This window comes from Carassius carassius, unplaced genomic scaffold, assembly GCF_963082965.1.
Source record: "Carassius carassius unplaced genomic scaffold, fCarCar2.1 SCAFFOLD_56, whole genome shotgun sequence".
Lineage (NCBI taxonomy): Eukaryota > Metazoa > Chordata > Actinopteri > Cypriniformes > Cyprinidae > Carassius > Carassius carassius.
In genome coordinates, this window is record NW_026775126.1 from 1,244,958 (window position 1) to 1,267,110 (window position 22,153).

Genomic DNA, 22,153 nt, shown 5'->3' on the forward strand with positions numbered 1-22,153 from the left:
AGGCTCTCGCCAGCGTCCGAAGGGAGCACGCGCATCGAACGGGTAAGCCTCGCTGACCATAGAAAAGGAAAAGGTAAGGTTGTCTAACCGGGAGGCTCTCGCCGGCGTCCGAAGGGAGCACACGCATCGAACGGGTAAGCCTCTCCAGATGTGTGACAGAAAAGGTAACGATAGGTGGCCAGGAGGCATTTGTCCGCATCCAACGGGGACTTCCTGTTCCCCAAAAACAACTGGGTGAGCCTCGCAGGCCGTAGGATGGAAAAGGTAAGTTTGTGTGGTCGTTAGGCTGTCGTCAGCGTCTTATGGGAGTTTGCTACTCACGGCAAGAGACGGGTAAGCCTTGGCGACCGTAGGAAGGAGGGAGGGTTTATTTGTGTGTTTGGTGCCTGCGGCATCGAACGGCTTGCTTGTAGGTTTTGTAACCTAGACCACGCGGAATGGTCGTGATTGGCTGGCCAGGAGGCTCTCGCCAGCGTCCGATGGGAGCACTCTCATCGAACGGGTGAGCCTCGCTGGCCAAGGATGGAAAAGGTCAGGTTGTCTAGCCAGGAGGCTCTGACCGACGTCCGATAGGAGCTTAGCTCCAGGAATCGAACGGGTAAACCTCTCTGGCTGAAGGACGGAAAAGGTTGTCCGGCCGGGAGGCTCTTACCTTCGGCCGACAGGAGCTTAGCTCCCGGAATCGAACGGTTAAGCCTCGCTGGCCAAAGGACGAAAAGGTAAGGTTGTCTAGCCGGGAAGCTCTCACCTACATTCAATGGGAGCCCTGACTCCGTGCATTGGATGGGTAAACCTCTCCGTACGTAAGACAGAATGGCAAAACAGGTAGCCAGGGGCTTTTACCTACGTCCGAAGGGAGTGTGAGCTCCAGGCAACGAACGGGTAAGCCTTGTTGGCCGCAGAATGGAAAAGGTGAGGTTGTCTGGCCGGGAGGCTCTCGTCGGCATCCGATGGGAGCTCGAGCTCCTGTCATCGAAGAGAGAAGCCTCGCTGGTCATAGGATCGAAAAGGTAAGGTTATCTGGCCGGGAGGCTATGGCCGGCATCCGGTGTTTTTTTTTTTTTTTTTTGGGTTAATCTAGCTTTTTAATCGGGTAAGCTTCGCTGGTGGTCGGATGGAAAGTCCAAGATTGCTTAAGCGGGAAAGCGTCTGACAGGAGTTTAATACTCACGATGTCATACGAGTAAGCTTTGCTGATAGTTGAACGAAGAAGGCAAAGGTTGGCTCAACCGGGAGCACTCTTGCAGCGCCTGACAGGGAGTTCGATACTGAGGAGGATTTGGTTGTCTACGAGGGTAGACGCTGTGAGGCTTACTTGAATAATTGTTTAGCAAATCCAATAAGCTGCTTCCGATAATGAGTCCGAAAAATCTTGTTGCAGTCATTGTATTCGAAATTAAGCGTGCAAAAATAAATAGGATATCCTGTGCCAGTGTACCCCAAATAGGTGCCGTGTATCAGCAATGTGGTCGTTGTCGTATTGTCATATTGTCAGCACATGAGATCGATGGTACATATCGACGATGTAATCGTGCATGGGTGGAGTAAGAAAAGATTCTTTATACTTGTCTGAGCTTACTATTTGCCATTTTAACCATGCAGATGCACGAAAAAGCCTATGGAATCACCAATAATCGGAAAAAATATATATATTTTTTGGACGTACTGATAAACTGGCATTAAATATAAAATACTATATTTAAAACTGCTAGTTCATGTAGTCGGCACTATTGTCATCTCGCTTGTCCAGTGAAAGTATTTTTTTTTTTTTTTTTTTTTTTTTTTTTTTTTAAACTATAGTAGATTCCATTTAAAGTCCAACGATTTAACCCTAATATGGACGTAAACAAATGCCTTAAATATAAGGTATTCAAAAACCGGTAAGTTCATATATTTGGAGTGAGTTCGGTTGAAATGATGCCTTGGTCTTACGCGCTCCGGACCACATGCCTCATGATGGGACCGACGCGCCGCCCCTGAGACCAGAATGAGATGCATTCTAATGTAACTGTGGCATTAAACTCCGTTAGTGAGAGCTCCTTTAAAATGTGGCACGTATCAGATTTACCTGGTAAAGTACGATGGAATACCTTATATCTGCAAACGATGCATGTCTATTTGTGGATGGAGACTTCTTTGCCACCTGCAGGCTCACGTCATCCTTTGAGAGCACGGGCGAGCGTGAAGTGCAGTGCTGAGATGGGATAACGGAGCGGTTTGATAGCCGAATTATGGTAGGCCGCCTGATAATTATAATAAAAAAAAAAAAAAAAAAAAACGTTGATTGGAGAATGGGCCTAATATCGTCTTGGCTATTGTCGATACATGATGCTGTCACCGCAACCTAGGATGCCTGGCATACCTAGAAGCGGAAATTATTATTATTACTTTTTTATTTATTTATTTTTTTTTGCTTGTGAACAGACGCTGCTGTGGCAGTGGGGAGATACGGGAAAGGCTCCTGCAGGAGCAGATACTGCTGCGGCAGTGAGGAGGTATAGGAAAGGCTCCTGCGGGAGCAGACACTGCTGCGGCAGTGAGGAGGTATAGGAAAGGCTCCTGCGGGAGCAGACACTGCTGCGGCAGTGAGGAGGTACAGGAAAGGCTCCTGCGGGAGCAGACACTACTGCGGCAGTGGGGAGGTACAGGAAAGGCTCCTGCGGGAGCAGACACTGCTGCGGCAGTGGGGAGGTATAGGAAAGGCTCCTGCGGGAGCAGACACTTCTGCGGCAGTGGGGAGATACGGGAAAGGCTCCTGCGGGAGCAGACGCTGCTGCGGCAGTGGGGGGGTATAGGGAAGGCTTCTGCGGGAGCAGACACTGCTGCGGCAGTGAGGAGGTATAGGAAAGGCTCCTGCGGGAGCAGACACTGCTGCGGCAGTGGAGAGATACGGGAAAGGCTCCTGCGGGAGCAGACACTGCTGCGGCAGTGAGGAGGTATAGGAAAGGCTCCTGCGGGAGCAGACACTGCTGCGGCAGTGGGGAGATACGGGAAAGGCTCCTGCGGGAGCAGACGCTGCTGCGACAGTGATGAGGTACAGGTAAGGCTCCTGCGGGAGCAGTAACTGCTGCGGCAGTGAGGAGGTATAGGAAAGGCCTCTGCGGGAGCAGACACTGCTGCGGCAGTGAGGAGGTACGTGCAAGGCTACTTGCTTCGGCTGCTGTAGATGTTGGCTGTGGGAAGAGTAAAAAAAAAAAAGGTTAGTAACATTTGATGGGGCAAGCTAAAAATGAATGGGTAGCCTACTGTGTCACCAGCTCAGCAATTGGTTGCCTGATTTGACAATTCCTCAAGCCTTGTCCACATTATTAGGTTCCTGTTGGAAAAGCATCTTTCCTCTCGTTTGGCCTCCGGGCTCTTTAGACTGTTTCCCGAGCGGATACGTTTGGAACGCTGTTTTCACGTTGTAGTATGGACTGTGGAAACAGAGGCTATTGGAAAGATGAAGCATGTTTAGTCTTGTAAGACGTTGTACCGAAAGACATGATTACAGCAATAACATTAACCCCTTACCAGTCACCCCCCATTTTTGACATGGAGACAGAAATTACATACCCAAAATAAAGATGTTTCTGCTCATGATTCTTTCTGACTAGATCCATGATCAACATTTGTCCACGAGCTAACACTTCAATGTTTACGGTTCAGGAATAGGAATTGTTTTCCTGACATAATTACTTAATAACTGTCACTGAAATGATGTTTTATCGAAATATTGGTCAATTGGCTTTCAATTGATGCCGGGTTTATCCAGATCAAGTAAGGGAGTGATGTTTAACGTGCTGTGAAAATGAACGATAATAAACTGGGGCGGTTGGCGATGCTTGCAAGCAAATGGGTTAATGGCAGTTATGTGCTATTCGCTTCCAAGTGGTTTCTAAAGATGTTTATTTGCCAGTTTTTTCGTATTACGGTCCTTAAAGTCCCCGTGAAACGGAAGTTGCAAACGACTTTTCTCCAGTGTTGTGACGTATTTCCGAGAGAAACGGAATAATAAATGAGGAAAGTAGTGGGCGTGGCTTATTTTCCAACTAGCACCTGATTGGATCTAGATAAGTAGGCGTTTAATTCGAAAAATAGAGGCAGATCTAAATGCAAGTTTACAATCGGTTGTTGAGGATTACTTGCCACCTGAATCACCACAATTTAGTTTCAGCAGGAAAAGGAAGATGAGAACAGGAACACACCGAGGATCATTTACAAAAATGCACCTCCTTGCCATCTCTCCTTTCACACGCTGTCAAAGCTCGCTACACACAGGCAGCCTGTCAGTGTCAGTTTGAGGGGCGTGGTTATGGATTAAGCAGACACCAAATTCCTCAAGCCTACATCATCAGTGAAGGTCCTCCAATGCAGAGGGGGGGGGGCATTTTCAGATTTTGATTAAAGATTATGAAGGCAGAATTTTTTTTTTTATTTTTTTTTGTGTGGATTGGCTCGCATGGATGAATTGTTCCGCACAAAACGATCAATTTAGGCAAACAAAGTAAATATAGTCAATTTTGATTTCATGTGGACTTTAAAAGGCGACAGTTATTTTACTCACACTTGCTATCCTGCGTTGAAACACTATAGCGGATACGTTTTAGATGAATTTTGAGTTTGTTGTGTCGAGCAAGGCGAGCTCGGAGCTTGCACGGTCTATTGGCCACGACGTGTGGCTTGGCGAGGAGAGCAGCTGTCACGATGACGCTTAATGCTGCTCAACGGCCGTGTTTGGCTGGGTAGAAATGATCTCGGGTCCGAGAAAAGCAGCAGCAGGTCTTATAAATCCCCTGTGTAGCTCTCTTCGTTGGTACGAAAATTGGGTCTGTGGTAAGATGACGGACGAAGCGAACCATCATGCTGATAAACCGTCAATGGATAGAGGTAAGTCAGCGATATTTATCCTATGGGATTGATTACTTGATTATGGTCCACCTGTGTTGATTAGGCTAAGTATCTGACGCGCTCCCCCCGAATCTTATTAATAAAATTACATTTAATCACATTCCTCATGTCCCTGCTTTATTATTGCACCCAGCTGTCACTAATTACCTATCATCACACCCTGTCAGTTTCCCATTAGCAATTGTCTCTCCTTGTGTATATAACCCGGTCTGTCTTAGTTTGTGGCACGGAGTCGTTGTTAATTCATGTCCGTCATCTTGTCGTGCTCTTGCCTTGTGTCCTTGTTTGTTTATGTTTATGTATATGTTTATGTTTGGTTTGGTTTTGTTTGGTATCGACCTCTGCCTGGACTGTTTACCCTTTTGGATTGCCCTTAATAAAAGACTTACTCGCAATTGGTTCTATCTCCGTGCCTCATTGGATCCCTGCCGTGACAATTATCACATATTTAGTATCAAATTAAAGCTTAACATTTGCAGTTTACAAATATGTGCATGATTTTACTGTGTCTTGTACAGAGAGTGAAAGAGGAGATTTAAAGTGGAGCCTGTATGAGGGCCTTGGCAGAGCGGCAGCTGTTTTGGTTCAGATGCCTGTACGGATTTATTTATTGTTCATTAAAACAATATTGAATCAGAATGTGTATCACATCGTTGGAAAGCTCGTGTTGTGCAGTTTCACTCTAGCCCAACCTCAGTGTTGTGCGTTGCTCGCAGGCAAAGAGATCAGAGGTCAAGTAGGCCTTGTCGAGGTCATTCAGAGCTGAGTTGTGGACCTGTTCTCACCTAAATCATTGTAAATGAGCCAAATCTTAAGCTATTATCACATATTTAGTATCAAATTAAAGCTTAACATTTGCAGTTTACAAATATGTGCATTGTCGAGGTCATTCAGAGCTAAACGCTGAAAATACTGGCTGAATTGGGCTTATTGTAATGATTATTATTGTGTTTGGGTTTGATGGAATGGGGGTATTCAGGGCTACAATTTGAACTTCCATCCAATTCGCACCTCAGCCTGACCGACCCAGCCCTTAGAGCCAATCCTTATCCCGAAGTTACGGATCTGACTTGCCGACTTCCCTTACGCCGCCTTGTTCTAACACGCCAGAGGCTGTTCACCTTGGAGACCTGCTGCGGATATGGGATCAAGATCTGCACCCGCGGCGGCTCCACCAGGGCCCACGCCCTGGGCTTCCGCGCCACCGCGGCGGCCCTCCTACTCGTCGAGGCGTATCCCTTGATACATTTGCTTGCCGTCGACGGCCGGGTATGGGCCCGACGCTCCAGCGCCATCCATTTTCAGGGCTAGTTGATTCGGCAGGTGAGTTGTTACACACTCCTTAGCGGATTCCGACTTCCATGGCCACCGTCCTGCTGTCTATATCAACCAACACCTTTTCTGGGGTCTGATGAGCGTCGGCATCGGGCGCCTTAACCCAGCGTTCGGTTCATCCCGCAGCGCCAGTTCTGCTTACCAAAAGTGGCCCACTAGGCGTCTCGCATTCCACGCCCAGGCTCCAAGCCAGCGAGCCGGGCTTCTTACCCATTTAAAGTTTGAGAATAGGTTGAGATCGTTTCGGCCCCAAGGCCTCTAGTCATTCGCTTTACCGGATAAAACTGCTTGTTCGAGCGAGCGCCAGCTATCCTATATTTTTAAGCCCAAAAATATATGGGCTTATTTAGAGTAGAATTGCCTCTGCCCCGCTAGTCCTGGCTCAACAATTCTAATTATGTGCTACTTTTAAGAAAAGGAACAAAATATATGCAATAACAAGATACAGTTGACGAAAATAGCTTTATCAAACATGATACATATGAACAGGAACAAAATATACATTTACATACACAGGTAGTGCAATAACAACATAAAGTAAATACATAGATTTTACCCTGGGATCACCCAAAAATGTAAAGGCATAAATTACATGAATTACAGAGTAGAATTTCCTCTGGCCTATTATGTCTCTCACACACTAAAAACCTTTAAGACTCCTGTCACAGCCATGGCTGTGATCATAAAAGAAATTGTCAGCCGAAACAAAAATAGATACCAGGAAGATGGATTCGACTTGGACTTGACCTATATTTATCCGAACATCATAGCTATGGGCTTTCCAGCTGAAAGACTTGAAGGTGTCTACAGAAACAACATCACTCAAAAAAATGATTTTTCAGTTTTGTTCACTTTACCTGAACAATTCATGTTGAATTAATGCCATTTTGGCTATTTTTCAGTTTAACATGATTGTGTCATGTTAAACTGACTTAAAACTGTCACTCGTTGGTTTAACATAAAGTTTTCATTTTGAAAGAACATGTTCAATCAAGTACCTCAAAATAAGTTTTACACTTCCCATCATGCTTTGCACAGGACTGGATATGGGGAGAGAAAATGTTGAAAAAAAGTGTTATTTTATGCAGTTTTTAGTAAAATATGAGAATAAGGAGACTTTTTCGTGTCTAATGCTCTATTATGTGGGCATTTTAAAAGACTTTATATTGGTGTATTTTGTACGAGTTACCATTGTGGTGAAGGGTGGAGGTTGTGGTTGGGTTGAGGACCTGCCAAGTTAGCTAAAATTATAATGTTGGCAATTTTATCTAGTCGGCAGGACAAAAATGCATATTGTTGACATGGCTTTGTTAGATATATTAGACATGACACAATTAAATGTAGTTAGCAGTAGGGATGGGCGATACCAGTTATTTTCTTTTCGATCCGATACAAAGTACTTTCAAGACAAGTATCGGCGATACCGATACCGATACTTCTGTGAAATTTTTTTATGTAAGTGATTTTATAGAGTCTTTTGATAGCAACATTATTAATATTAAATAAAATGGACATGAAAACGTTTCGCTTACGTTTATTATTAAACACTGAACACTTTTACCACATTTCTTCCCTTTATAGATTTTTTAAATGAAACAAGTTGAAATTAACATTTTCCTCTTGAGCCTGTTTTTTCTATGACTGATAAACTCTCCAGCTTAATAATAAAATAAAAACAAATCCCTGATAAAAGACTGGAATGCACTTAAAATAAAAGCAGGGATGACTGTTAGGCTGAGAACAGTGTCATATTATGTTATTTAAATGTCAAACTTGAACTTCAGGCTGAATTTTAAGTTGGAATGTTCATATGTGTACTGATATACGCAGCCAGCATGAGTCGGATTTATAGGTTTTTGTTAAGGAACAAGAGAATGTTGACATTTTTCCCCTTTAGTCTGTTCCTTCTTTGACTGATCAACTCCCCTGTTTTGGAAAAAATTCTCTCAGAAGGGACAGATGATGCAGTGATCCCAAGATATTTCTTTGCCAGTTTGCTGAGAGCTGGAAAGGTCTGTTCATGATTTCTCCACCAAACTAATGGGTCTTGGTTTCGGGGAACTACTTTTTCCTCAGCATAGCGACGCATTTCAATTATGGAATCGCTGCTTCCTGATTGTTGTTGTTGTGCTGATAGAACCTGCGAGTCAAAATCCCCCCATATGCCTCCTTTAGCTGTAGATGATGCAGTACATGGGGTCACTGAAGGAGTCACTGATGATGCAGAGCTTGCTGTAGGTACTGACACAGACCTTAGGTCAGATGTTGAGGTAGCTTCTGGTGCAGCAGCCAAGTGGACATCCCGCATTTCAGATAGGAGTCGCTTTTTTACAGCTTCTACATGATCTTTGTCACGAAATGCCAGGTGCTTAAACCTTATGTCAAGAAAGGTGCTGGCACCAAGACTGTGTATGGTTTCAAGTCCACGGAATCTCCGCTGAAATTGGTTGGCTAGTTCTGTGGCAAAAGAGCTTCCTTGACGCTCAGTGGCAGCAGATGCTCTAAGCAGCAGTGATACTAGGGGAATGACCTTTGAGACAGAAGTGTATTTTTCTGCTGATACTTCACGTGTTGCCTCCTCAAAAGGTTTCAGGGCCTCAATGGTCAGGTGGATAACAGACCGCTCTTCAGTTGTAAAGCACAGGTCACTCTTTCCAAGTAAACAGAGGGCTGTGGTAACTGGATCTATTTGTTCATGTAGCCTCTCCAACATGTAAAAAGCTGAATTCCACCTGGTTTCAACTGAAATAATCAGTTTATGTTCTGCCACTTTCAGTTGATTTTGTATCTGTTTAAGTTTCTCTGTGGCTTTTGTGCTATGGTGGAAAAAGGATACAATGCTTCTGCATTTTTCCAGCAGATGAACGGTCTCCGGAGATGCCTTTATTGCATCTTTGACCACCAAGTTCAATGTGTGGGCAAAACATGGGTAATGCATCCACCCAGCCTTATGCACTGCAGCAACCATGTTTGCACCGTTGTCTGTGACAACTGCAAGCACCTTTTGAGTAACGCCCCATTCTTCAGCTATTCTTTTCAGCTCTGCACTAATATTGTCACCTGTGTGCTGTACACTGAAATGGCAGGTTTCTAGCACAAAATCATGCATTTGCCAGCTGTTGTCAATAAAATGACAGGTCACAGTTAAATATGCCTCTGTGGACCTTGAGGTCCACATATCTGTTGTGAGAATGACATGGTTTGCATGTTGTAATGTTGTCATTACTTTGGCTTTACATTCAGCATACATATTGTTAATTGTACAGTCCATCAGCTTTTTCCGGGAAGGGATTTGGTAACGTGGATCAAGCATCTTGACAAGAGCAATAAAACCTTTGTCTTCTACATCTGAGATTGGCTGGAGGTCCCTTACAATCATCTCTCCAATGCGTCTTGTAATTTCAGATGCTCTCTGCGAGTCATCTATAAAATATAATACATATATTATGTTCTTGAAGCTGTGTTACAGGCATTAAGAATTTATAATTATAGTAAATCTCTCCCGTATTACTTGACACTTAAACTGTCATTTGTTTAATAAAAAAAATTAAATGATAATTAATTATTATAAATGATTTAATTAAAGAATATCCACCAAATAGCCTATCAGGTAACATAAATAGATATAGCTAATGAAAAATGTTTAAAGCAAAATATCCAGTTTAATATTCTGCTCTACATAAAATACTGTATCTTCATATCTGATACAGTCTGTATTGTACAAAGTAGCTTATAGCTAAAAAATAATGTGACTTGACTTTTTGAATTCAAATAATCTAACCACCACTTAATACCTGGGTAATGTTGACCTCTCTGAAAGCATTCTGCTAATGAACTCTGCCTCGAGCCAGAAGATGGGGGTCGTGGCTGTGTTACCTCCTCTGCTCGCTTCAGCTGCACTTCGTCGTGCTCTGTAGGGTGTTTTGCTTTAAGATGTTTTGTCAAATTTGTGGTATTACCACAGTGGCGTATTTTTTTTTTTTTACAAACGTCACACAAGGCTTCATCAGTATTTACTGGAGTGAAATAACCCCAAATTACGCTTCTCTTTCTTTCACTCATCGCAGTCATGCACTCGAACACCTTTCCTACACCTGTCTGCGCTGACTGACTGTCTGAGTGTGCTGCTGCCTGCTGGGAGTGCTGGCCTGCTGGACTGTGAGTGAGTGTGCGTGCGGTGATACAGCGAAAGGAGACGTAACTGAGTGAGCGAACGCGGTGATACAGCGGAAGAAGATATAGTTCCCATTGACATTATGATTAAAGTGTATTTATATTCAATATGGCGTAGGCTACTACTAATTTTAAAAACGAAAAAAAAAAAAAAAAAATTAGAATCGATACTTGTATTTGAGAATCGATCCTTTTGATACAAAGGCAGTATCGAAAATATCGATACTTAAGGATCGATCCGCCCATCCCTAGCTTTCATGCAAGTGAACGAGAGTGATTCGTTCACATCACTACAGTTAGACTTGTTGTTGTTGTTGAAAAAAACTAATTCTTTTAGCTGTCATTTCATTGAGATACTCAGCTGATGTTTCACCAGTGCTTGCTTTCTTTATTATTTTACCATTAATACCGATAATGTCATTGCTTTAATATACACGCGCCCTTTTTTCCTCAAATCGAAAGTAGTTGTAAGAAAAGTGCCCAACCCTTCCTCATCAACTTCAGTGCTTGTGAAGAACTGGCCTGAGCATCTGAGCTGTGTCAATGTGTGCTTATCTGTGAAAGCGCTCCTTCACTGGGTAAGAAACAAATCTGAGCGTCCACTCGCTTTTATCTTCTGCATGTGTTCAGCCAGAAAGCGAGGTGATTGCAAGCTTTTCTGAATGCGTCTGATTATCTACAGGCAAATGAACACCCTCACAGACTCTTGTTTCAAGTCAACTTGTTTGAGTAGAAAAAAGCGTAGCTGGTTTGTTGCGTTTGGCGATTTGATTCGGGTAACAACACTGTTTGATGTGCGATTTTAATGTTAAAACATTGCCTTGTTTTGTACAGATCATGGCGCTAGGATGTCGATAGATGTGAGATGAGAAGTTTCGTGTGTTAAATAGGTTAGACAATTCAGACCTCGTATATAAATAGTTTCATTATCGAAGTTGGATTGTGCTTCCTGTACTTTTTATTTAAAGACTTCCAGGAATTGGCAACATGTAAGAGAGTCTGAGGCCAGTTGCATAAACTGTGTCTAGTTTGACCAGCTAGCAGTTACCCAAGAAGTCTTATTTTTCGGATTCAAGTTAGACCCAGCTATGCTTTTATACTTAAAAAAAGTTATGATCGAGTTATGAAAGGAGAAAAAAAAATGATTACTAATTTTTAATAATAGTCTAAGCCTTTTATGCAACCGCCCACTGATCTGCCAAGAATTTAGTTTAATGCTTAATTTCCATGTTCTGTATCCTTACTCTCACATTTCTACGGAAGTCACAAAAGGTGCACTTTTCACCATGTTTGGGAGTGTTGGTATGCTCAAGGATTACTACAGGTAACACAAGTCTTTGCTTTTATTAAACTGCACCAACAACAGTAACATAAAAAAACACAAAAAATTAAATGTAGTAATGATAATAATCTCAATCAATTTCTGACATCAGGGTGTCAATTGCATATGGCATAAATTATTTTAACATTTATCTATTTATTTTGTCTATTAAATTAGATCCAAAGGGCAGAATAGAAGCATTTCAACTACTGCCCTGAGACTATTGGACCTCATTTATTACAGTCTGTCTTAAACAGATGAAGTGTTGCCTCGTTGCTGTTTATTGACAGGGTCAGTAACAGATAATGCTGTGTTCTGCAGACATTGATTTATAAGCAAATGGAAACTGAAAGCAATATGGAGTTCTTAGTAATCATGTGACCATTTGCGTGTAATGGAACAATAGGTATATAACAATAGGTTCCCTTTCCTCATTCTCATGCTCTTTGCAGGCATCATCTCAGAATGAAGTGCCCTCAATGCAAACATGTGTCTTCAGAAAAGGCCAAATTCTGCTACAAGTGTGGCTTTAAGCTTACATCTCTCTCAACTGAGACAGCACCAGGTAGGTCCTTGAGTTTTCATAATCACATATCTGTCATTATTTTCCATTCTGTTGTTAGTCATTTTACTTCTTTCATACAAATATTTTTTTCCTTATTTTCTTCTCTTTTGTTTTAATCCAATAATGAACATGTGATTTAATAAGTATTTCAACAATACATTTTCACTGTGTGGTAGAAATTCCCCTACTCACCTGACTTAAGTTTACCTGGGGTCTCATCTCTGGTGACTTATGCCGTCTTCCAGGCAACCCGTAACCCGTGTTTTTCCAGAATTATACCCGTGAAAGTGCACTGGAACAGCAGTCAAACCCATGACTTCCCACCCGTGAACTCGTACTAGATAGATGTACTCCGAGTTCTGACGTCACATAGCCCCTGAAACAACAGTGGCAGCCCCTACGGATAATATTGCCTACTGATGCAGTGTTTATGCAAGTTGTACACGGTGAGAAATATACTTTGGGACAATAAAACGTTGCAATAAATGTAATAATCTAGCTACAATTCCTTGCGCTCAGGCAGTTTGGCGTGACTTGCCTGGAATGCTACAAAACGGTTTGAAGTTGTGATTTACGCACTCAAAAACCTGCCTGGAACACAGCATTATCTCCAAAGCGTCTAGTGGTAGACCTAATGAATTACTATTCCTGGTGCATCTCTAGCGACGCATATAGAGCTGGATGTCTATGCATTCATACATGATTACCAAGTTTTAATTATAATTATTAAAGTTCTATCATTAAATAATACTTGATTATCCTCACACATCTTAAGTAGTGTTGGGTGATATGGTCATTTTTCAAATCGTCATATCGTCAGCCGGTGGGATCGACGATACATGATATTATAGTGCATGGGTGGAGCAAGAGAGAGACTCTTTGTCTTGTCATAGAATAACTATTTGGTGTTTTAAACCATGCATGTGCGCGAGAGAGAGCCTATGAAAAAAATATACTTTCAAACATACTGAAAGTGAAAGTGAAAGTCGTGACATTTGCCAAGTATGGTAACCCATACTCTGAATTGGTGCTCTGCATTTAACCCATCCAAGTGCACACACACACACAGCAGTGAGAAGTGAACACACCGTGAACACACAGCCGGAGCAGTGAACACACACACACACACACACCGTGAACACACACCCGGAGCAGTGAACACACACACACACACAGAGCAGTGGGCAGCTATAGATCCTGCGCCCGGGGAGCAACTGAGGGTTCAGTGTCTTGCTCAAGGACACTTCAGTCATGAGTATTGAGGGTAGAAGAGAGAACTGTTCATTCACTCCCTCCACCTACAACTAGCCAGCACCGAGACTCAAACCAGCAACCTTCTGGTAACTAGTCCGGCTCTCTAACCATTAGGCCACAGCTGCCCCTACCTTACCTTAATACCTTAAATGTGCCGACGATGTACGTCTGTTTGAGGATGGAGACTTTGTAACAGCCAAAGCTATGTATTTTGCATGCATTGCATTAGGTTTGTAACGGTATGATATTTTCACGGTATGATAATCGTCTCAGAAAATAACACAGTTATACGGTTTTGTTTATTCAAATTTCATTAATCAAAAACAAGAAAATTTTACCATTGATTATTTATTAGTTTAATAACTTATATTTATCATTAATAATTCATACAAATTCATAAATTCTGGTTTGACTTTTATGATTTAATACAAATATACTATCAAAAATGGTGGTAATGAAAATGCATACAAATTCAATTGATGTTTTAAAACCTTTATTATTTTATATTTTCGCAAAGGGCTGCACAACAGAGATTTACTAAATTAAAATGAGGGAAAAAATTATATTCCCTAAACGTTTATGTAAATTATTATGTTGTCCATCTGGGACCCTTGGGTGCTTAAGGCAAGTTCACATATCAGTCGTTCCTCTACCATAGCACAGCGTGATTGTATTAATATTGTGATTGTCTTAACAATGCAGTGCAATTGAAGTATTGATAGGGAACATACTCTGTTACTAATGTAACCTCGGTTCCCTGAGATACGGGAAATGATTACTGCGTTGCTAGCCATGCTATTTAGCTGAAAGTCTCTGTGTCATCGTTTCAGTCAACGTAACCTGAGGATTTCATGCCAGAGAGCCCGCTTCTATAGCCAGATGGCTCTGGCAGGCTTCATGGTCATAAGCTTGAGCAGCTCCGCTATCTCGCTTTTGGCTTTTTATTCACTGCATGAACCAATAGCCTTGCAGTTACACTGTGTTATTGAAAAGGCTTCAGTATCTAAAAATTACCCCCCCTCCCATATCACCCATCCACAGTGAGCAGGATCAGACACAACTTGGGTATGAATGTGTGACAGTATACACATTGCTTATGTTGTCTGATGCACCTCATGCGAACATGATGGTGAGAGCTCATGAAAAATGTAATCTCTTTCCACACAGCTGTGGTCAACATGTTGATGCTGAAAGTCCAAATGAAATCAAAACTGTTATTACTTAATACATGTTTCTGATTCATTAACACATGTCATATATGCAGGGTATTTAACTAATTTTATGTAAATTTAGAAATTGCTCATGCGATTAATCCATTCAAATAATAACATCAAACCTCACTGATTCAAGTGTATTGTGACTTAATGTAACGCAACACAAGATTGTGTTGTTTGTCAAGTCACTTTTATATAGCGCTTTAAACAAAAGAATTATGTTAAAACAACTGAACAACATTAATTAGGTAAACAGTGTGTCAATAATGCAAAATGACAGTTAAAGGCAGTTCATCACTGAATTCAGTGATGTCATCATCTCAGTTTGCAATCAAGTCAACGATATGGTAAAAGTGACCCCAACTAAGCAAGCCAGAGGCGACAGCGGCAAGGAACCGAAACTCCATCGGTGACAGAATGGAGAAAAAAACCTTGGGAGAAACCAGGCTCAGTTGGGAGCCAGTTCTCCTCTGACCAGACGAAACCAGTAGTTCAATTCCAGGCTGCAGCAAAGTCAGATTGTGCAGAAGAATCATCTGTTTCCTGTGGTCTTGTCCTGGTGCTCCTCTGAGACAAGGTCTTTACAGGGGATCTGTATCTGGGGCTCTAGTTGTCCTGGTCTCCGCTGTCTTTCAGGGATGTAGAGGTCCTTTCTAGGTGCTGATCCAGCATCTGGTCTGGATACGTACTGGATCCGGGTGACTGCAGTGACCCTCTGATCTGGACACAGACTGGATCTGGTGGCCACGGTGACCTCGGAACAAGAGAGAAACAGACAAATATTAGCGTAGATGCCATTCTTCTAATGATGTAGCAAGTACATAGGGTGTTATGGGAAGTGTTTCCGGTTCCGGTTTACCTAATTAATGCAGCCTAAAAATCCTTTAACGGATTTGGATATTAAAAGCATATTAGTATGTTATGTGTATGCCAGGTTAAAGAGATGGGTCTTTAATCTAGATTTAAACTGCAAGAGTGTGTCTGCCTCCCGAACAATGTTAGGTAGGTTATTATTAGGGGCTAGCCTGGTTAAAACCAGACCCTTTTCAGTTGAAACTGAGTTAGGGTCTGGCAAAGCCTATTAGACGTCTCGTTTCTAAAGGGGCGTCACCGACGGACCTCGTTTAAATGCCTCTGGGCGCAATTGGATAGACCTAAAACCAATCAGAGCAATGAAGGAGATGACGTATACAGAGCGACGGAGAAATATGAGACTCAGATAGCTTTTTGATTTCGAGTAGATTGTTTTTGATTTCGAGTAAGATGTTGCAATGGCTTCTAACGACTTTTGCCGTTTTTGTAAAATAAATATGAGAGATGTGAATGAAAAAAAATGTGAGAGCATAGCTTTTATCTTCCTTCACAACTAGAAGTGTTTGTGTGACGTTAGCCCATTTCCAATCAAGATCAGATACCTTATTATAACTATAGACTACATTTTACAGTACCTTTACATGCAACTTCTTACCATTTATAGGTCAGGTGGACCTCGTCCACCACAATCCCCACCAGGTTGTCTTGAAACACTTTGCTGCACAACATCTCTCTCCATTTTGTGTTTAGGATCCAGGATTCAGGACTTCCGAATATCAGCTGGGTTCGTCCGCATCAAATACATTTTTCGTTGTCAGTGCCAAGTATTAGAGCTGAGAGTCCAAGCTTGCTCGCTTCCTTGACCTGATCCTCCATTAGGGCTACCAACGGAGAAATAACCACTACCAGAGGGCTCTCGCTAAGACTCATTCGTTTAGCCACCAACGGGGCAAGCTGGTATATTAGACTTTTGCCGAATCCAGTCGGTAAAACAGCGATAACATCTTTTTTAGATATGAAGGCTTCAAGTGTTGTTCTTTGCTCGGGTTTTAACGCAAAGTTAAAGTTTAAATCACTTAAAACAGACGCGATAGCAGTTTCGAACGAATGTTCCTCTGTAGCATCCATCTTTGTACAGCCGTGGCCAAAAGTTTTGAGAATTACATAAATATTGGAAATTGGAAAAGTTGCTGCTTAAGTTTTTATAATAGCAATTTGCATATACTCCAGAATGTTATGAAGAGTGATCAGATGAATTGCATAGTCCTCCTTTGCCATGAAAATTAACTTAATCCCAAAAAAACCTTTCCACTGCATTTCATTGCTGTCATTAAAGGACCTGCTGAGATCATTTCAGTAATCGTCTTGTTAACTCAGGTGAGAATGTTGGCGAGCACAAGGCTGGAGATCATTATGTCAGGCTGATTGGGTTAGAATGGCAGACTTGACATGTTAAAAGGAGGGTGATGCTTGAAATCATTGTTCTTCCATTGTTAACCATAGTGACCTGCAAAGAAACGCCTGCAGCCATCATTGCGTTGCATAAAAATGGCTTCACAGGCAAGGATATTGTGGCTACTAAGATTGCACCTAAATCAACTATTTATAGGATCATCAAGAACTTCAAGGAAAGAGGTTCAATTCTTGTAAAGAAGGCTTCAGGGCGTCCAAGAAAGTCCAGCAAGCGCCAGGATGGTCTCCTAAAGAGGATTGAGCTGCGGGATCGGAGTGCCACCAGTGCAGAGCTTGCTCAGGAATGGCAGCAGGCAGGTGTGAGCGCATCTGCACGCACAGTGAGGCGAAGACTTCTGGAAGATGGCCTGGTGTCAAGAAGGGCAGCAAAGAAGCCACTTCTCTCCAAAAAAAACATCAGGGACAGATTGATCTTCTGCATAAAGTATAGTGAATGGACTGCTGAGGACTGGGGCAAAGTCATATTCTCTGATGAAGCCCCTTTCCGATTGTTTGGGGCATCTGGAAAAAGGCTTGTCCGGAGAAGAAAAGGTGAGCGCTACCATCAGTCCTGTGTCATGCCAACAGTAAAGCATCCTGACACCATTTATGTGTGGGGTTGCTTCTCATCCAAGGGAGTGGGCTCACTCACAATTCTGCCCAAAAACACAGCCATGAATAAAGAATGGTACCAAAACACCCTCCAACAGCAACTTCTTCCAACAATCCAACAACAGTTTGGTGAAGAACAATGCATTTTCCAGCACGATGGAGCACCGTGCCATAAGGCAAAAGTGATAACTAAGTGGCTCGGGGACCAGAATGTTGAAATTTTGGGTCCATGGCCTGGAAACTCCCCAGATCTTAATCCCATTGAGAACTTGTGGTCAATCCTCAAGAGGCGGGTGGACAAAGAAAAACCCACTAAATCTGACAAACTCCAAGAAGTGATTATGAAAGAATGGGTTGCTATCAGTCAGGATTTGGCCCAGAAGTTGATTGAGAGCATGCCCAGTCGAATTGCAGAGGTCCTGAAAAAGAAGGGCCAACACTGCAAATACTGACTCTTTGCATAAATGTCATGTAATTGTTGATAAAAGCCTTTGAAACATATGAAGTGCTTGTAATTATATTTCAGTACATCACAGAAACAAATGAAACAAAGATCTAAAAGCAGTTTAGCAGCAAACTTTTTGAAAACTAATATTTATGTAATTCTCAAAACTTTTGGCCACGACTGTAATGTACAAAATCTGCTTTACCGTCGCTACGCTGCCGTCATCGTGTAAACCTCGCCTCAACGTTTCTGATTGGTGCCGCGATTTCGGCGGCACAGAAACGAGCTGGATAGTCCTCTTTGCCAGACTATTCTGTAGAGAGAATTGAAATTCGCCGGAAGTAGTCTGGGTTTTCCCAGGCTAATTAGGGGCAGCAGTGGCTCAGTTGTTCATGTAGGTTGTCTACAAACTGGAATGTGAGGGACCAAGCAGTCAAGGGCAAAGAATGCAGGATTTCCAAAAACAAGAAAATGATTTATTAAATGCCAAACAAAATTACAAATTAAATTACTTGAAAACTGAACAAAATAAAGTCAGGTCTAGGCCCAAAAACAGGGTCAACTGAACAGAACCAAACTTAACAGTAATCAAAACCAAACTAGACAAAAAGAAACATGACCTCTCAAATGACACACATGGGGAACTTATATACACAAAGGACTAGTCCATTACACATACACAGGGAATAACACCAACATTACTTAACACAATTCAAATAAATAAAGTAATAAATTCAGAAACATAAATAAATGGGTCATCCACAAAGTAATATAGCCAAAGAATCATACTCAACAAAATATACATAGAATTATAATAACCAAATAAACAGATATAATTAATCTGGCACCCCCAGCTAATTAGCAACATGGTTTAATCCAACAGAACAAAATGGCAGCCACTGACGCCAGCCGGTCCTTTATCGGAACGGACCTCCACCGAAGCGCTACGTCCCAGACAGCACCAACCCTCCACTCTTTCCACGTAAGAACTTAAACTCAAAAGAAATAAATGTTAACATGCCAGTAACAACTAGAAAGTGTGCACCCAAACTAGAAATTTATGGCAGAAAACAAATTTGAAAATAAAACAATGAACGTAAACTAAATCTGTGTCTGTCATTATTATGAAATATGCGAATAGCGTGATCTGTAACCAAGGTATCTGTAACAAATGTGTCATGAAATACTAAACATAATCTAAAATAATTGTGTAAACAACCCAGAAAGAGGGATGCATGTGTGCATGGGTTCTCAGTTACTGCCCCTTTGGTGTGGCCACGTCCTCGGCCATCACATGGAAGGTTGGTGGTTCAATCCCCGGCTCCACCTGACCAAGTGTCGAGGTGTCCTTGAGCAAGACACCTAACCCCAGCTGCTCCCGACGAGCTGGATGGCACCTTGAATGGCTGACACCGCAGTCGGTGTATGAATGAGTGTGTGAATGGGTGAATATGAGGCAACTTGTAAAGCGCTTTGGATGGCCATGTGGTCTGTTGAAAGCGCTATATAAATGCAGCCCACTTGATCTTTAAAATATTTTTAGGGAAGTCGTGGCCTAATGGTTAGAGAGTCGGACTCCCAATCGAAAGGTTGTGAGTTTGAGTCCCGGGCCGGCAGGAATTGTGGGTGGGGAGAGTGCATGTACAGTTCTCTCTCCACCTTCAATACCACGACTTAGGAGCCCTTGAGCAAGGCATCGAACCCCCAACTGCTCCCCGGGTGCCGCAGCATAAATGATGACCACTGCTCCGGGTGTGTGTTCACAGTGTGTGTGTGTGTTCACTGCTCTGTGTGTGTGCACTTCGGATGGGTTAAATGCAGAGCACAAATTCTGAGTATGGGTCACCATACTTGGCTGAATGTCACGTCACTTTCCAGAGTTTAGGTGCCAAATAGGAAAAGGATCTGCCGCCCGCTGTTGATTTTGATATTCTAGTTATTATCAAATTGCCTGAGTTTTGAGAACGTAGCAGACGTAGAAGATCATAATGTAAAAGGAGCTCATTCAAATACTGAGGTGCTAAACCATTCAGGGCTTTATAAGTAATAAGCAATATTTTAAAATCTATACGATGTTTGATAGGGAGCCAGTGCAGTGTTGACAGGACCGGGCTAATACGGTCATACTTCCTGGTTCTAGTAAGAACTCTTGCTGCTGCATTTTGGACTAGCTGTAGTTTGTTTACTAAGCGTGCAGAACAACCACCCAATAAAGCATTACAATAATCTAACCTTGAGGTCATAAATGCATGGATTAACATTTCTGCATTTGACATTGAGAGCATAGGCTGTAATTTAGATATATTTTTGAGATGGAAAAATGCAGTTTTACAAATTCTTGAAATGTGGCTTTCTAAGGTAAGATTGCTATCAAATAGCACACCTAGGTAGGGTTGGGTACCGAAACCTGGTACCTATGGAACCGGTATGCACTGAACCGAATCAGCACGCATATTTTGGTGACTCTTAAATGCCTGAGTGATCAATTGAAATATTTGTATTGGTTCTCTGAAAATGTACCCACGAAGCATGGTCGTCGCTAGGCTTTTTTAGCGGGGCTTCATAAACTGTACACAAATTTGCGATTGCCTCAAAGTCAGTCCGCTTAAATGTCATATGAAAACGGTGGCAGATTTGTCTTTTCTCCGTCTTTCAGTGCGCTCTTCAATCCACAGACCGCGGGCGGAGCAGCGCGAACGGACTCAAACACAAACAGAGGACACAAGGTGTATGTTTATAGATAAATTATTATAATATCTGTGTCTGTGCAGTTCGTTGTCATAAATACAGTTTACAAAAGGTCATGAGGAGCAATCGGTTTCTCATCTACTGTAAAATTTTTGCTCTGTTCACCGCTGTAGCAGATCTGACTCGAACCAGACAAATTAAAGAATCGATCAGGACTGTGGTTGAAACATGAGCCAAATTCTTCAGAAAGGCAACAGGAAGTCATAAAACATTATGTGCCACAAGTCCCAAGCAAGATAACCAACGCTTTCACAGAACAGCTTTCAACATTAACACCACTAGAACAATTATTGACAATTTCAATTCGGAGAAGAGATTGTCAAGTAATTTGGGGCAAGTAATTGAGGTGCAACGCCGGACATCACGTGTAAACCCATGAGAGTATATATAAAAAATGTATAAACACAATATCCTTGGATGACTTCCCCCACCTAGCAGAGCCAGACTGAAATTCCTAAGGGGGACTTTTAATCTCTGGTCTCCAAAGAACATCCCTATGTCAGAGAATGGCAACAGAAACTGTCTTTTTAATGAACTCAAAAAGACTTATAAATGAATATCAGTCCATCGTTTCACTCCATATTCATTTATATGTAACCCACACATTTGACCCACACATGTTATAATCACTTATTGTGTATGTCTTTTAATAACTATGGGATAGCTTAAGGATACATATTCATGTTTAGTGTGTACGTGTTCGAATCTGTTAGCTTGAAACATTCATGACCATCAGTTATTTGTCAAATGTATCATATTCTTGTTCTAGGAATCATGTCCAAAATTATACCCGTCAAGAGCGGGAAAATTTGGACCACATGCTTGGTAAGATAACATATGATTTATGATACCCCCGAGCCAAGACAATATCTGATTGGTCAAGACAACATTTGAGGTGTGGCCAACAGGCCAGTTTAAATACTTAGGACACCATAAAATTCTGCTTTTTAGCTTTTAGCTTTTTGCTTTTTAGGTTGTGCTATCAGTCATGCTAGCTTTTAGTATGCTTTTAGCTTGTAGCTTTGCTTGCTAGCTTTAGCTTTTAGCCATGCTTTTAGTCATCACTGTTCTTGGAGCGTGGTTCAAGCGTGCTTCGGCCTGCACGCCTGCTGCGACTTAGCCACAATGAGAAGAAACACCACCTAGTCTGGCCAAACTTTACTTCTTTTCTTTTCTTTTCCGTTTGAGAGTTTCGTGTTCTGAGTTAAGTTTTGTAATGTCGTGTCTCTGAGTCTGACCGCCCGTTCAACTTCAACCATCCACACAACTCCGTGTCTTCAGCCAACACCCAACCACGGGTTTCCCAAGAAGTTACTTCAACCTCCAGCCAA